At 46.0% G+C, this 15,878-nt stretch overlaps 1 protein-coding gene and 1 long non-coding RNA gene across 2 annotated transcripts in view; one reads left to right on the top strand and one right to left on the bottom strand.

Moving 5' to 3' along the window:
• The window catches only part of SLC25A43 (solute carrier family 25 member 43), a 50,466-nt gene that overhangs the window by 29,312 nt on the left and 5,276 nt on the right, over window positions 1-15,878 (top strand). The window lies entirely within an intron of this gene.
• LOC116536608 overlaps window positions 1,126-15,878 on the bottom strand; it is a 17,253-nt gene continuing 2,500 nt past the window's right edge. Inside the window, exons 2-3 of the long non-coding RNA XR_004262725.1 lie at window positions 13,093-13,098; window positions 1,126-1,473 (exon numbers count right to left, since the gene is read on the bottom strand). This is a non-coding gene — a long non-coding RNA (uncharacterized LOC116536608). The remainder of the gene's footprint in view (window positions 1,474-13,092; window positions 13,099-15,878) is intronic.

Genomic DNA, 15,878 nt, shown 5'->3' on the forward strand with positions numbered 1-15,878 from the left:
GGCCTGTTCTCTCCTTTCTAATAAATGGACTGCACTCATATTCATAAATGAAATTAAAGAAAAATTAAGTATTCTTTTGAGTAGGTAACACATGCACACGATATAGAATCCAAAAGGTGCAACGAGTATATGTTGAAAACTAAGCCTTTCTAACCTTTGTCCTTAGCCACCCAGCTCTCCTGTGAGTTAATACTGTTGTTAGCAGTTTCTTACCTGTATCTTTCCAAAGATGGTCTATGCAAAGATCCACATAAACTTGTATATTTATGTTCTGTTTTTAGGTCAGCAACAGCACACTACACACACTCTTCTGTGCCCTGTTTTTTTCCACCTGAAAATGTATCTTGGCTGGGCGTGGTGGCTCATGCCTGTAATCCCAGCACTTTGGAAGGCGGAGGCAGGTGGATCACTTGAGTTCAGGAGTTCAAGACCAGCTTGGCTAACATGGTGAAACCCCATCTCTACTAAAAATACAAAAATTACCCGCGTGTGGTAGTGGGCACCTGTAATTCTAGCTACTTGGGAGGTGGAGGCAGGAGAATCGCTTGAGCCTGGGAGATAGAGGTTGAAGTGAGCCAAGATCATGCCATTGCACTCCAGCCCGGGTGACAAGAGTGAAACTCCATCTCAAAAAAAAAAGAAAAAAATATATATCTTGGAAATGATACAACATCTGTCCTGATAGAGCTGCCCATATTTTTCATTTATTTGTTTGTTTGTTTGTTTGTTTGTTTATTGAGATGGAGTTTTGCTGTTGTTGCCCAGGCTGGAGTGCAATGGTGCGATCTTGGCTCACGGCAACCTCCATCTTCCATTTTCAAGCGATTCTCCTGCCTCAGCCTCCCAGGTAGCTGGGACTACAGGCATGCGCCACCACGCCCAGCTGATTTTTTGTATTTTTGTTAGAGACGGGGTTTCTCCATGTTGGTCAGGCTGGTCTTGAACTCCCAAAGTGCTGGGATTACAGGCGTGAGCCACTGCACCCAGCCATATTTTTCATTAATAACATGGTATTCCACAGTATGATACGTTATTTATTTAACTAGTCCCCAGTTGGTGGACATGTAGATTATTTCCAGTATTCTGCTAGTACTAACAGTGCTGTAACAAATCTCCTTGTAACATACATGTTTCATGCACATGCAAATAGATCTGTAGGATAAATCAGGGGTCTCCAACCCCTGGTCCATGTCCTGTTAGGAACCAGGCTGGGCCACACAGCCCGAAGTGAGCATTATGGCCTGAGCCCCACTTCCAGTCAAATCAGTGGCAGCATTAGATTCTCATAGGAGTGCAAGCCCTATTGTGAACTGTGGGTGCAAGGGACCTGGGTTGCACACTCCTTATGAGAATGTAATTCCTGATTATCTGAGGTGGAACAATTTTATCCCAAAACCATTCCCCCAAACCCCTGTCTGTGGAAAAATGGTCCTCCACGAAACAGGTCCCTGGTGCCAAAAAAGTTAGGGACCGCTGGGATAAATTCCTAGGATTTTTGCTTTGGTCAAAGGGCATATGTGTTTTACATCTTGATAAACATTGTTCAGTTATTTCAGTACTCATGGAAAGATTGAACAACCAAAATATTGCCTCTGTTGGAGCACCTCTGAGGAGTTTATCACAGGAATAAACAAACACTTTGCTTTTTTTTTTTTTTTTTTTTTCTTTTTGAGATGGAGTCTTGCTCTGTCACCCAGGCTGGAGTGCAGTGGCACAATCTCCGCCCACTACAACCTCTCCCTCCCGGGTTCAAGCAATTCTCCTGCCTCAGCCTCCTAAGTAGCAGGGATTACAGATGCCTGCCACCATGCCCGGCTAACTTTTGTATTTTTTTAGTAGAGATGGGGTTTCACCATGTTAGCCAGGCTGGTCTCAAACTCCTGACCTCAGGTGATCTATCTGACTCAGCCTCCTGAAGTGCTGAGATTACAGGCGTGAGCTGCCGCACCTGGCTCAAGTGCTTTGCTTCTAAGTCTTTGTTCTTTATTTGTATCTACTGGGCATTTGTTCTTTCTTTCCTTTAATATGTAGTAAGCACCTCTACTGTGCACCAGGTAAGCTTTGAGGCCAAAACCATAAACATAACAAATGTGGCTGCTGCCCCCACAGTATTTACAGTCTAGGAGATGGAGCAGATGGGGGCAGGAGTACACATGAAAGAAATAATTATACAGTCAATCATTATAAACTGTGTTAAGTGCCGTGAAGGAGAAGTACAGGTTGACTGAAAGTATTCAGTAGGCTCCTGACTTCGTGTGGGGGGGGGTCTCAGAAGACTTCCCTGGGGAAATGATGTTTATCCTGATCAATAAGATAGACTTAGCAAGGCTGAGGAAATGGCAAGTTTGAAGTCCTGGAGGAAGGATGGAGCACGGATTCCAGCCAGCAGCATGGATTACAGGATCTGGAAAGGGTCTTCAAAGTCATTTTGTTTCAGTCCCATTTGACATGTGAGGAAACGAAAGTTCAAGGACCTAAATGACTTGACCAGGGTTATACAGATAGTGACAAAGTCAGGCCGGGCTGCTCTGATTGTTTCAGATGATGCCAGGCTGCAGAATCCAGTGTGCTCTTCCCAGGAGCTGTGGGTCTAGACTAGACAGCTATGGGATAGTTGCCTGGGTTTGTGTAGGAGGAGTTAAGTTCTGGTTCTTTTGACAAGCTGCCTGATATGTTTCATGTAAGATAAAGTTTGGATGAATGGCCATTCCAATCTAGTAGGTTGGTTTGGTCTTCAGTACACTTGTTTTTCTTGTAAATTTAAATAATAATAACAATAATGGTTGTTAATTCTTTAGCGCTTGCTGTATGTCAAATACTGTTCTAACCAGTTTACATGTGTTAAATCATTTCATTTTGACAGCAGTTCTATAAGGTAGGTATTATTTATTACCCCATTTTACAGATGAGGAAATTGAAGCTCCAGAAGGTAAAGGCACTTGCCAGCCATCACAGAGCTAGTGAGTGGCAAAGCGGGGACTTGGTCCAAACAGTCTAGCTTCAGGACCCATGTGCTTTCTCCCCCAGGCACTCTCAGTTTCAGCAGCGGGCTGATGGACTCAGGTTTGAGCCCAGAGCTGCCTTGTGCCATGGAAGGTCCACATCAGTGGCTCTCAACCCTGGCTGCACATCAGAATCAGCTGGGAAGCTCATGAAAAGTGCTAATGTCAGCTGGGCGCAGTGGCTCATGCCTGTAATCCCAGCAGTTTGGGAGGCCAAGGTGGGTGGATCACCTGGGGTCAGGAGTTCGAGACCAGCCTGACCAACATGTGAAACCCCATCTCTACTAAAAATACAAAAATTAGCTGGGCGTGGTGGTACATGCCTGTAATCCCAGCTACTTAGGAGGCTGAGGCAAGAGAATCACTTGAACCTGGGAGGCGGAGGTTGTGGTGAGCCAAGATGGTGCCGTTGCACTCCAGCCTGGGCAACAATAGTGAAACTCCATCTCAAAAAAAAAAAGTGTTAATGTCCAGGCCTCACCCCAGTTCAGTTAAATTGCAGTCTCTAGGGGTGGATCCCAGTCGCTGAGGATTTTTAAAAGCTTCCGTGGTCAGCCTAATGCAGCTTAGGGTTAAGAAGTACTGGAATCTGGCCTTGTCATTCCTTTGCCCTTTGGGAGCAACCAGCAACCCATACTTGCCTTTGTGTTCTGGACACCCACTTAGTAGGACACTTGTAGAGGCACTTATTCATACCACACCACAGACTCCTGTCTCGGGATAAAGAACTCATGCAGTATACATGCTGTGGCAGCCACATCCACCAATGATGTGTAGTAACAAGTCTGTAAAAGGCAAAGAGAGTATTTTCAGTCCTGAGCATCAGGAGACAGTGTACCTTAGTGGGGTGCAGCTTGGCTCTGAGTCAAACAGACCCAGATTCAAGTTGATGTGTTTTATCATGGTCTGTAATTTTAGAGACTGGTGTTTATCCTCTCACAGACTCCATTTTGTCATCTATTTAATCAAGCTAATATGATAATACTACCTCTTTCATGAGGCTTTTGTGAGGATTAAATGAGATAGTACATAGAAAGCCCTCAGTCGCCTTTAATCCCAGCACTTTGGGAGGCCCAGGTGGACAGATCACCTGAGGTCAGGAGTTTGAGACCAGCCTGGACAACATGGTGAAACCCCATCTGTAATAAAAATGTAAAACTTAGCTGGATGTGGTGGAGGTCAGCTGTAATCTCAGCTACTCAGGAGGTGAGGCAAGGTGAGACCTTAGATCCCTCTTTGGGAAAGGAAAGTATATGCTCCTTTGAGGAGGCAAGGGGCTAGGAGTAGTTGGCGGTCATGTTATCCCCCGTGGGATTCCATTTTTAACTTGACCCAGATTGTCTTGGGCTCCCTTTGCTTTCAGGGGGCTGCTTCCCTGGGCCAGGCTGTGTAGCACTTCCTACCCCCAGGCATGAATACAGACTGGCCAAAATGATTATCCACTCAAGGCCAAAGCCTGCCCTGAGCCCAGGCACACCTGAGTCCCTTAACAATCTCTTCCTCAGCCAGCACAGGGAAATCCAGACTCAGGGTTCCAGAAATCCCCCATTCCCCGGCCAAACCAATCATGGATCTTCCCTTTAAGGGGTAGAATCAGCCTTTCGAGTTACAAGCCCCTGGAAAGGGAAGCAGGTCCCTGTACAATCAGCCTTCCTCCTCCCTCTTCTTGGAACAGGAAGAAGGGCTGAACAGTCCCTCTTCCCCACTCCTGGCTGTCTGAGTGGGCACTTGTCTGGCTGCTGGCCAGCAGTGAAGAGCCACTTAGAGAAGTGACATGGCCTGGAGGAGATTCGGGGTACCTTTCCTCAGTGAGCTTTGATAGGGTCCAAAAACAGCCTTAAATCAAGAATATTTGTGGTCGAGGTGGGCATGGGAAAGGCTGGAGAAGAGTTAGGTTTGTGCTTTGTAATCTTGGCATCCATGTTTTATGCCTGCCCTCCCTCTTTGGGGAGGCCGTGCTTCGCTCTGCCGAAAGCTGCTAACTGGTGACAGGGTGGATCATGGTGAGGGCTAGGGATAAGGTCAGGGAACTCTTAAGCTCTGGCCCTGCCCTCTATTCCTCTTCTCCTTTGGTAGCAGTTCCCTGACCTGCTACCAAACACAAGGGAACGCTGTATCTCAGGAAGGCAGCTCCTGTGCGTGCCTGGCTGTGGTTAAGGCATGGCCCAGAAGGCTTCCCTGGTACTGTCAGTCCAGGCAAAGCCCAGAACATCTGAGCGCATATCTAACTTCCAGCGGCAACAGGTTGCTCAGAGTTTGAGTGTGGTGAAACAGGGTGTATTCTTTTCCACAATCTGTGTCATCTAGTCGTGCAGGTAGGGAAAAGTTAGTCTAATTGAAGATTGTGCAGTTCCTAGTGACAGGCGCCAAGAGGTTATGATACGGGTTTCTTGGGTCTGATGTACAGTGTGAATAAATGGTTGCCGCTCCTAGCCCTTTTTTGATCAATGAAGCACTTTTTTATTAATATTTTCTTATGTTAAAGGAGGAGCCGTAACTCTCCGTAGCTGTACATGTAACACTTTTCTCCTAAAGAGGAGTCAGTCAGTGCTCCTATATTTTTAATTTCTTTGTCAAAGCAAGTAAATACTTTAGAATTTTTAAATGTATAAATAAAGTGAATAAACTTGAGTGTTCCGTAAAGACACACACACACACACACACACACACACACACACACACACACGTGCCTCGGCCTCATCCAATCTGCGAAGGCCTCAAAAGAAAAGACGGCTGTTTACTCACATAAGCCACCCCGCCCTGCCCAGCCTCGCCTCCCTACTTTTTCTAGCCAGCACCCCCAAAGCAGTGGCTTCTCACAGGAAAGGACGAGTGGGGAGCACAGCTGAGATGACTCTTGATGACAAGATGCTGCAGCTGGCCTGCTGTAAAGTTGTGGGTGTGTATCCAGAATGCCTGATGCCCTGTGGGGGTCTTTACCAAGGAGATGCTGGTTTGACCCAGGCCTCGTTTCCCTAGGAGCAGCAGGAGCTGAGGCACAGGGACTCCCCCAACCCCTTCTGGCCAGCGAGCTGCTCCTATGATGTCACCCTCTGTCCACTGTGACAAGGACAGACATATTGTGCAGAAAACTCTGGGCCGCAGCAGTGCCCCGTCTCCAGGAGGAGGCAAAACTAAGGCGGTAGAAGCAGGAGAGCAAGGGGACAGATGCTCTGAAGCTCTCTCCATCTTCCTCCCCAAATGCCAGGTGACAGGAAGGACGGGGAAAATGCAAAGTAAATGTGTGCTATGACACCCATGTGTGACACAAGCCAAAAATTCTAAGTGGATTCACGAGCCGCGCCACCCAGCCTTAGGTCCTCCCTCTATAGCCGTCCAAGGTCAGAGCCAGGATTGGTCTCTGACATTGCACCAAGAGCTGCTGTCCCCTCACACGGTGTCTGCATTCTTGCTGAGTGGGGGAGGCTGCCCTGCGTCCCCATTCGGGACAAGCCAGCAATCACCCGCCCAGTGCTGAGAGCTGCATGCGGGTTTCCTGAGCACCCTCTGTGTAATCACTTTCCAGAGCTTAGAGCCCCAGTGAAAGTGGGGGTGGGGGCAGCATGGTCCCAACAAGCCCCAGGCACACTCCTCTGTGTCTCCCACCCAAGTGCCCATTTGGTCTGCACACTGCCCTGACTGGACGCTGAAGCCCGGCCTGCCACGACTGGCCACACCACTGAAACGACCAAGATGTCCGCTAGTCCCTCAGCCTGGAGCAGCAGATGAGATGCTGAAGAGTTAGTCGGGGAAAGAAGAGGAACCCTGGCTTGCTGTGAGGTGCAGGGGGCGAGGCAGGGTGAGGGCAAGGGCGAGGCGAGGCGACTCAGGTTTTGAGTCGAGTAGGTAGTTGATTACATGATCCTGTGGCTCAGAGGAGAGATACAGATAGAAATCATCAAGCAGAGGAGAAGAGAAAGAAGGCCAGCACAGTTGAAGGGTTTCGTGACTTTGCTCCACATTGTAGTCAAGTACCCTTCCAAACTCATCAGATGCTACCATTGCGTTGCTAACAGTGACCCAAGATAAAGTTGAAAAAGTGGGCAGATCGGGCATGGTGGTGCATGCCTGTGGTCCCAGCTACTAGGAAGGCTGAGGCAAGAGGATCACTTGAGCCCGAGAGTTCTGGGCTGTACAATACTGCATCTGATTAGCTATCAGATGTCCATATTAAATTCATTATCACTATGGTGACCTCTTGGGTGCAGGAGACCACTAGGTTGCCAAAGGTGGGGTGAACTGGCCCAGAGTGGAAACCTAGCAGATCAAAACTCCCATGCTGATCAGTAACGGGACGGCACCTGTGAATAGCCCATGTTGCCCACTCCAGCCTGGGCAACATAGTGATACCACATCTCTGTTAAAAAAAAAAAAAAAAATTTTTTTTTTTTTTGAGACAGAGTCTCGCTGCAATGACCAGGCTGGAGTGCAGTGGTGTGATCTTGGCTCACTGCAACCTCCGCTTCCCAGGTTCAAGCAATTCTCATGCCTCAGCCTCCCAAGTAGGTGGGACTATGGACTACAGGCATGCGCCACCACACCTGGCTAATGTCTGTATCTTTAGTAGAGACGGGGTTTCACCATATTGGCCAGGCTAGTCTCGAACTCCCAACCTCAAGTGATCCGCCCACCTCAGCCTCCCAAAGTGCTGGGATTACAGGCGTGAACCACCCCACTGCACCCGACCTAAAACATATTTAAAATTTTTTAAAAAAGAGAAAAATAAGTGGGCAGAGCAGATCATATAAGACCTTGTAGCCTACAAGTAGCATGCTGGAGCCACTTCCTACTGGCTCAGAAGAACTGACTATTACATTTCAGGCAATTTGGGAGCTGGTTGACTTCACATTTGGTAGCCTGATATCAGCCATAGTGGAAGGACTGACGCTGTTGAAATTGGTAAATGCTACAACTCAGACCTTTTTTTTTATCTTCCCCCGGAGAACCAGTTGTTAAACTTTACCACCATATTAGCACTATGGCTTGTAGGCTCCAGTAAGAAATTTAGATTTCATTCTAAGTGTGATATAAAGTCATTAAAATGTTTTAAGCAGGTTAGCAAAAAAAAAAAAAAAATCTGATTAAAAAAAATCACTATATGTGGCTGGGCACAGTGGCTCATGCCTGTAATCCCAACACTTTGGGAGGCCAAGGCGGGCATATCACCTGAGGTCAGGAGTTCGAGACCAGCTGGGCAACATGGTGAAACCCTGTCTCTACTAAAATACAAAAAATTACAGGGCATGGTGGCGCATGCCTATAATCCCAGCTACTCAGGAGACTGAGGCAGGAGAATCATTTGAACCCAGGAGGTGGAGGTTGCAGTGAACTGAGATTGCACCACTGTACTGCAGCCTGGGTGAAAGAGCAAGACTCCATCTCAAAAAAAATAATCACTGTACAAGAATGGACTTTCAGTGGGAGAAGGCAGGATTGCTAAGGAAACTGCTACAATGATCCACATGAATACTGATGCGTTGGCATTGCAGGTAGAGTGAAGTCCAGAAATTAAGGAAGACAGTCAAGGTCCTAAGACTGGATATAGATGGCCCTTGATTAATCACAAGTTGTTTGTAATTGACCTGTTATATAATTCATGTTACCTAGTGTCTTTTTGTTTTAGTTGTGGGGAGCACCAGATTACAGAATGATTACTTGACTCATAACTTGGGGCTTTTTACAATTCTTACCGGAAACTGGCAGGTGATAAATCAATCACCTTATTTGGTAGCAAAATAAGGTTACTTTCTTGCATAAACATAATTTCCTCTTTTCAGTATTTCAGTCTTACATTACCAGGAGGAACTTGAAGTCTTGTGATTAGGCCATTTCTTTGTAAGGGAAAAGGAGGCTTACTATCCCTTTGGTAACAGTTCTTTACTGATAGGGTAAGAAGGAAAGGTTGAGTTCGAACAATGCTAAAGGAAACACTTCAAAGTAAGACATCCACCGAAGACCCCTAGCCATTTTGCCTACTGTAACCAAGCTGGGAGACTTAGCTTGTCCATTTCATGTTCTATTTCTCACAATCATCTGTGTTTGCGTGTCAATACACCTTAAAGAGAAGGCCTAACTCCAAAGTTTCACCTTTTACCTTGATGGAGAACTCTATTTTTATTTTTATTTTTTGAGACAGGGTCTTGCCCTATTGCCCAGGCTGGAGTTCAGCGGTGTAATCTTGGCTCATTGCAGCTTCAGTCTCCTGGGCTCATTCAACCCTCCTGCCTCAGGAGCTACTTCCTCCTGAATAGCTGGGACTACAGGTATATGCCACCATGCCTGGCTAATTTTTTTTTTTTCTGTTATAGAAATGAGGTCTCATCATGTTGCCCAGGCTGGTCTTGAATTCCTGGGATCAAGCGATCTTCCAGCCTCAGCCTCCCACAGTGCTGGGATTACAGGCATGAGCCACCATGCCCAGCCATGCTATATTTTTAAAACATAGAATATTGATCCTTTGAGCTGGATTAATATGGAAAGATACAACAATCCAATAAAAAATAAAGAATTGTGAAACCTCATCAATTTTTATGCCACTAACCTAAAATTCTAATAACCCAGGGCTTAGTTAGCAAATTAGTCATATAAATGGCATAATTATAGGGATATTTAAATTCTTTACCAAAAGAAGCTGCTTTTAAAGCCTACTGAAATACCTATTTATTACTAATAATGGCTAACATTATTGACACTTATAATGTTGCTGGCACTCTTCGTTGTCTCATTTAATTTTCACAGCAACTCTAAGAGCTAGGTATTATCACTCCCCTTTTTGAAATAAGGAAATTGAAGCTCAGAGAAGTTAAGGAGGTCGCCGTGCGAGTTGGCTCATGCCTGTAATCCCGGCACTTTGGGAGACTGAGACAGGTGGATCACTTGAGGTCAGGAGTTCGAGACTAGCCTGGCCAACATGGCAAAACCCCGTCTCTACTAAAAATACAAAAATTAATCAGGCATGGTGATGTGTGCCTGTAATCCCAGCTACTCAGGAGGCTGAGGAATAAGAATCGGTTGGAGGCAGAGGTTGCAGTGAGCCAAGATCACGCCACTGCACTCCAGCCTGGGTGAGAGAGTAAGACTCTGTCTCAAAAACAAAAGTTAAGGAACTTGCTTAGGATCAAATAACTAGTGAGTAAAAGAGACAAGGATTCCAATCCAGGTCTGTGATGGTAAACCCCACATACAGAACATTCGTGCTCTATCTTGCCTTCCACAGATCACTCAGCCATGCATGAAAGTAAGGCCTGAAAAGTGTCTTTATTAGGTTGCCCTTCATTAATCTAGTTCCAGTCATATATAATAAAATGGAATGTCTTTCCAAAATTTCATAATTTAGATTTCACTCATTGAGGCTGACTCCCCCCACCCCCATACATTCCCACAGTTGGAATCAGTGACCTTTTACTATATGTTGCATTGAATGTCCTTATAGTTGGGGGTCATGAGAGAAGCTAAAGTCTAACTTGGACAAGATGATGACTGGCATTGCCAGGGTTGTGCAGCAACAGTAATGGGGTGGGGTGTCCCGCAAGGGCATGAGTTAGGTGGCTGTCAGGTGCAGCATAAGTTGTAGTGCGAAGCCTTGGAGCCTGGAGGCCAAGGTCAGAGTCACCAGGAGGCAGGATCCTGGAGTGCAGATTGCAGTGGCCCAGTAGGCAGAGCATCTGGCTTCTAGGCCTGCCTCTGCTACGCACCAGCTGGGGGCTTTGGTTAAGTTGCTCTGCTTCTCCAGGTGGTAGGTTTTCATTTGTAAAATGAATAATTGAACAGGAAGATCTTAGGGTCCCTTTCAGATTTGGGTCTCTGGTTTAGGGAGCTGCATTATTGGAGCCTAAAGTAATCAAGGCCTTCAAGATCTAGTCATCAGAAGGAGAGCAAGAAAGAGCCAGCTTTCATGGTCAGGGGCAACAAAGAGGTGGCTCACGCCTGTAATCCCAGCACTTTGGGAGGCCAAGGCAGGAGGATCACCTGAGGTCAGGAGTTTGAGACCAGCCTGGCCAACATGGCAAAACCCCATCTCTACTAAAAGTATAAAAAATAGCTGGGTGTGGTGGCGTGCACCTGCAATACCAGCTACTCTGGAGGCTGAGGCAAGAGAATTGCTTGAACCTGGGAGGCAGAGGTTGCAGTGAGCCAAGATCACACCACTGCTCTCTAGCCTGAATGACAGAGTGAAACTCCATCTCAAAAAAAAAAAAAAAAAAAAAAAAAAAGAGTCCAGAAAGCCTGATTTGAATCAGTAAAATCTAGTTTTCACACTGCTTCTCTGATTGTAATTCATTCTTCTACCGATTTTTAAGCAGAGTGGAAGAGAGAAAAGCTAAGTAAAACGTGGTCCTAGGCATCACAGGTCTCATAATCTCCTGAGGGAAAGAGACTGGAAACAACTAACTAGAATATAAAACAGAATAAAATCTGTTCATTACCTGCTGTCTGACCTTGGTCAAATCACTTAACCTGTCCCTGAGCCTCAGTTTCCTCAGCTGTAACAACAGACACATAGGCAGTCAATAAATGTCAGTATTGGTACTGGCAGTAGTAATATGCAATACATGTGTGATATTTTGTACTATGCCATTACATCTTAGTAAAATAGAACCATCAAAATGTCTTGTGAAGAGAGAAATGAAATGAATTTTGATATTTGTTTTCTGCAAAGATTCTACATTACACTGTATGTCTTGACCTCTCATTTTTATAACTCATGAATAAAATTATATGAAAATGCTTTAAAATTTCCAGCCCACTCTTATAGTGAGCATTTTATGTACTCATTCAGCAAACCATTCATTGAGCACCGATCATGTGTCAGCTGCTGGTTAAGGCACTAGAGATACAGAAATTAACAAGACCTAGTCCTCACAGAGTTCACAGCACACTAGCAGAAGCCAATATGTAAATTGAACATGATTACAATACAATTGTGAAAGAAGCCTCTTTGAAAGATTGTCTATATTAACCATCTCCAATCTTTCTCTTCTCATTCTCTCTTTTTTTTTTTTTTTTTTTTTTTTTTTGAGAGACAATCTCTCTCTGTCGCTCAGGCTGGAGTGCAGTGGGGCTATCTCAGCTCACTGCAACCTCCGCTTCCTGGATTCAAGCTGTTCTAGTGCCTCAGCCTCCCAAGTAGCTGGGATTACAGGCGCCCACCACCATGCCTGGCTAATTTTTGTATTTTTAGTAGAGACGGGGTTTTACCACGTTGGCCAGGCTGGTCTCAAACTCCTGACCTGAAGTGATCCACCCACCTTGTCCTCCCAAAGTGCTGGGATTACAGACGTGAGCCACCATGCCCAGCCCCATTCTATCTTAAATCTTCCAGTTAGACATTTGCTCCACCACCCAGTAAACTTCTCTTTTATTTTTTGAGACAGGGACTCACTCTATCACCCAGGCTGGAGTACAGTGGCACAATCATGGCTCATTGCAGCCCCAACCTTGAGGGCTCAAGCAAGCCTCCCACCTCAGCCCCCCAAGTAACTGGGACTATAGGTGTGCACCACCACACCCAGCTAATTTATATATTTTTTGCAGAGATGGGAGTCCCACTATGTTGCTCAGGCTGGTCTTGAACTCCTGGGCTCAAGCAATCCTCCTGCCACAGCCTCCCAAAGTGCTGGGATTGCACATGTGAACCACCACACCCAGCCAAAACTTCTTTTTATGATAACTGGTGACCTCCATGTGTCTAGATCCAGTGGTCAATTCTGAGTCCTCATCTTACTGGGCCCTCAGCAGCTCCCTCCTCCTTGACATAACACCTTCACTCGGCTTCCTGGATGCCACACTTTCCTTTTCCTTCTTCACCTACTACTCATTCACAGTCTTTGCTGTGCCTCCTATTTCCTTGACCCCTACATGTGGAAGTATCCCCAGGCTCAAGCCCTAAGTGATCTCATCTGGTCTCCTGGCTTTAAATACCATCTGTGTACTGACGACTCCCAAATTATGTCTCCAGCCCTGACCTCTCCCCTCAACTCCAGACTTCTGTAGCCAACTCCCCATCTCCATTTGAATGGCTAACAGGCATTGCACAGTTGAACTCCTGATGCTTCCGCCCACCCTCAAAAAACAAAAACAAAAAGCCAACCTGCTTCTCCCATAGCATTCCCCATCTCAGTTAATGGCACTTCCGTCTATCCCGTTGCTCAGACCAGAAACATTAGAGCCATCCTTTAACTTCTTACATAGGATGACAAAAGAAAAACAAAAGAAAAAATTTTAAATAAAGCCATCCTTGACTCCCCTCTCACACCCTCATCCAGTGTTGACTCCACCTTCAGAATATATCGAGTCTGACCACTGCTCACCACTCCACAAGTAGCATCCCAGTCTAAGCTACCATCATCTCTTGCCTGAATTACTCTAGTAATCTCTTAACCAGTCTCCATCCTACTTTTTCCTCCATCCTTGAGTCTTTTTCAACACAGCAGCCAAAGTGATCATGTGAAAATATAAATTAGGTCATGCTACTCTTCTATTCATAACCCCCCACCCCCACCAGCAACCTGTCTTCTCACTCAGTAAAAGCCAAAATGCAGGTCGGGCATGGTGGCTCATGCCTATGATCCCAACACTTTGGGAGGCTGAGGCGGGTAGATCACCTGATGTCAGGAGTTCGAGACCAGCCTGGCCAACATGGTGAAACGCCATCTCTACTAAAAATACAAAAATTAGCCGGGCATGGTGGCACACTCCTGTAATTCCAGGTACTCAGGAGGCTAAGGCAGGAGAATTGCTTGAACCCGGGAGGCAGAGGTTGCAGTGAGCCAAGATTGTGCCATTGCACTCCAGCCTAGGTAACAAGAGCAAAACTCCATCTCAAAAAAAAAAAAAAAAAAAGCCAAAACGTTTACTGTGTGGCCTACCAGCCTTATACAATCTGGCCATCATTTCCTTTCTGAAGTCATATCCCTTCACTCTCTATTTTGTTCATTCCATTGCCACCACATTAGCCTCCTCATTGCCTCTCTAACACCCCAGACATGCTCTTGTCTCCCGGCCTTTGAAGATATCTACAACTCGCTTCCTCACTTCCTTCAGATCTCCACTCAAAAGTTATCTTCTTGGTGAGGTCTTCTCTGATTACCCTAATAAACACTTCCGCATCCTCCAGATACTCCCTGTATGTTTCCCCTGCTTTTATTTTATCCAGAGCACTCACCTCCTCTTAGTATTTGGCATTATTTGCTTATTTATTTTCTTTCTTTCTCTACTCTTCCCCTGCAATTAGATCTTCAGCTTTATAGGAACAGGGACTTTTGTCTGTTTGGTTCACTAATGTATCCTGAGTGTCTGGCATATACTAAGTATCAATAAATATGCAAATAAATGAATAGTCTTTAGAGGGGATAATGGGAGTACAAAAAAGAGCGGGCCAGATGCACTGGCTCATGCCTGTAATCCCAGCACTTTGGGAGGCCCAGGCAGGTGGATCACGAGGTCGGGGGACCATCCTGACCAAAATGGTGAAATGCCATCTCTACTAAAACTACAAAAATTAGCTGCACATGGTGGCGGACACCTGTAATCCTAGCTACTCAGGAGGCTGAGGCAGGAGAATCGCTTGAACTTGGGAGGCAGAGGTTGCAGTGAGCAGAGGTCATGCCACTGCCCTCCAGCCTGGGTGACAGAGTGAGACTTTATCTCAAAAACAAAAAGAGCGAAGGAGTGCAGTCAGTATGATTGGGGTGAGTGACACTTTTCATGCTGGAAAAGTTGTCATGAAGGGCCTTACATATTATTCTAAGGATCTTAGATTTTATCCTATAGGTGGTAAAAAGTCAACAAAGGAGTCAGTGGTCTGAATTAGAATCTTAGAAATGTGTTCTGACTGTAGTATAAAAGAATGAAGCCGGGCACAGTGACTCACACCTGTAATCCTAGCACTTTGGGAGGCCGAGGTGGGTGGATCACTTGAGGTCAGGAGTTTGAGACCAGCCTGGCCAACACGGGGAAACCCCATCTCTACTGAAAATACAAAAATTAGGTGGGTGTGGTGGCGTGCACCTATAATCCCAGCTATTTGGGAGGCTGAGGCAGAAGAATCGCTTGAACCCAGGAGGCAGATGTTGCAGTGAGTTGAGATCGTGCCACTGCACTCTAGCCTGAGTGACAGTGAGACTCCATCTCAAAAAAAAAAAAAAAATGGAGAATTGGAGGCTGGATGTGGTGGCTCACACCTGTAATCCTAGCACTTTGGAAGCCTGAGGTGGGAGGATATGTGAGCCCAGGAGTTCGAGACCAGCCTGGGCAACATAGGGAAACCCTGTCTCTATTAAAAAAAAAAAAAAAATAGCTGGGCATGGTGGCACATGCCTGTAGTCCCAGCTACCCTGGAGGCTGAGGTAGGAGGATCACCTGAGCCCAGGAGGTTGAGGCTGCAGTGAGGCATGATTGCATTCCAGCTTGGGCAACAGAGTGAGACTCCATCTCAAAAAAAAAAACAGAAAAGAATTGAAAATGACAATAGTGGGTCCAAGAGACCAGTAACAGACTGCTGCAGTGATGCACACATGAGATGGTGATAGCCTGAACTAACGGAATGCCAGAGGGGATAGAGAGGAGGGGCTGGATTTGAGAAATGCTCTATTTAGAAGACAGGACTGATAGGACTTGATGATTGCTTGGATGGGGCAGTAAGGGTGAACAAACGAAGAAATCCCAGGTTTCGGGCTTGGAGTAGCTGGTTGAACAGTACGACCATTCATCACTGAGATAAGAAGTACAGAAGAGGCTGGGCGCGGTGGCTCACGCCTGTAATCCCAACACTTTGGGAGGCCGAGGCGGGTGGATCACGAGGTCAAGAGATCGAGACCATCCTGGTCAACATGGTGAAACCCCATCTCTACTAAAAATACAAAAAAAAAAAAAAAA

Source organism: Sapajus apella, unplaced genomic scaffold (assembly GCF_009761245.1).
Source record: "Sapajus apella isolate SASKATOON/1434 unplaced genomic scaffold, GSC_monkey_1.0 scaffold102, whole genome shotgun sequence".
Classification (NCBI taxonomy): Eukaryota; Metazoa; Chordata; class Mammalia; order Primates; family Cebidae; genus Sapajus; species Sapajus apella.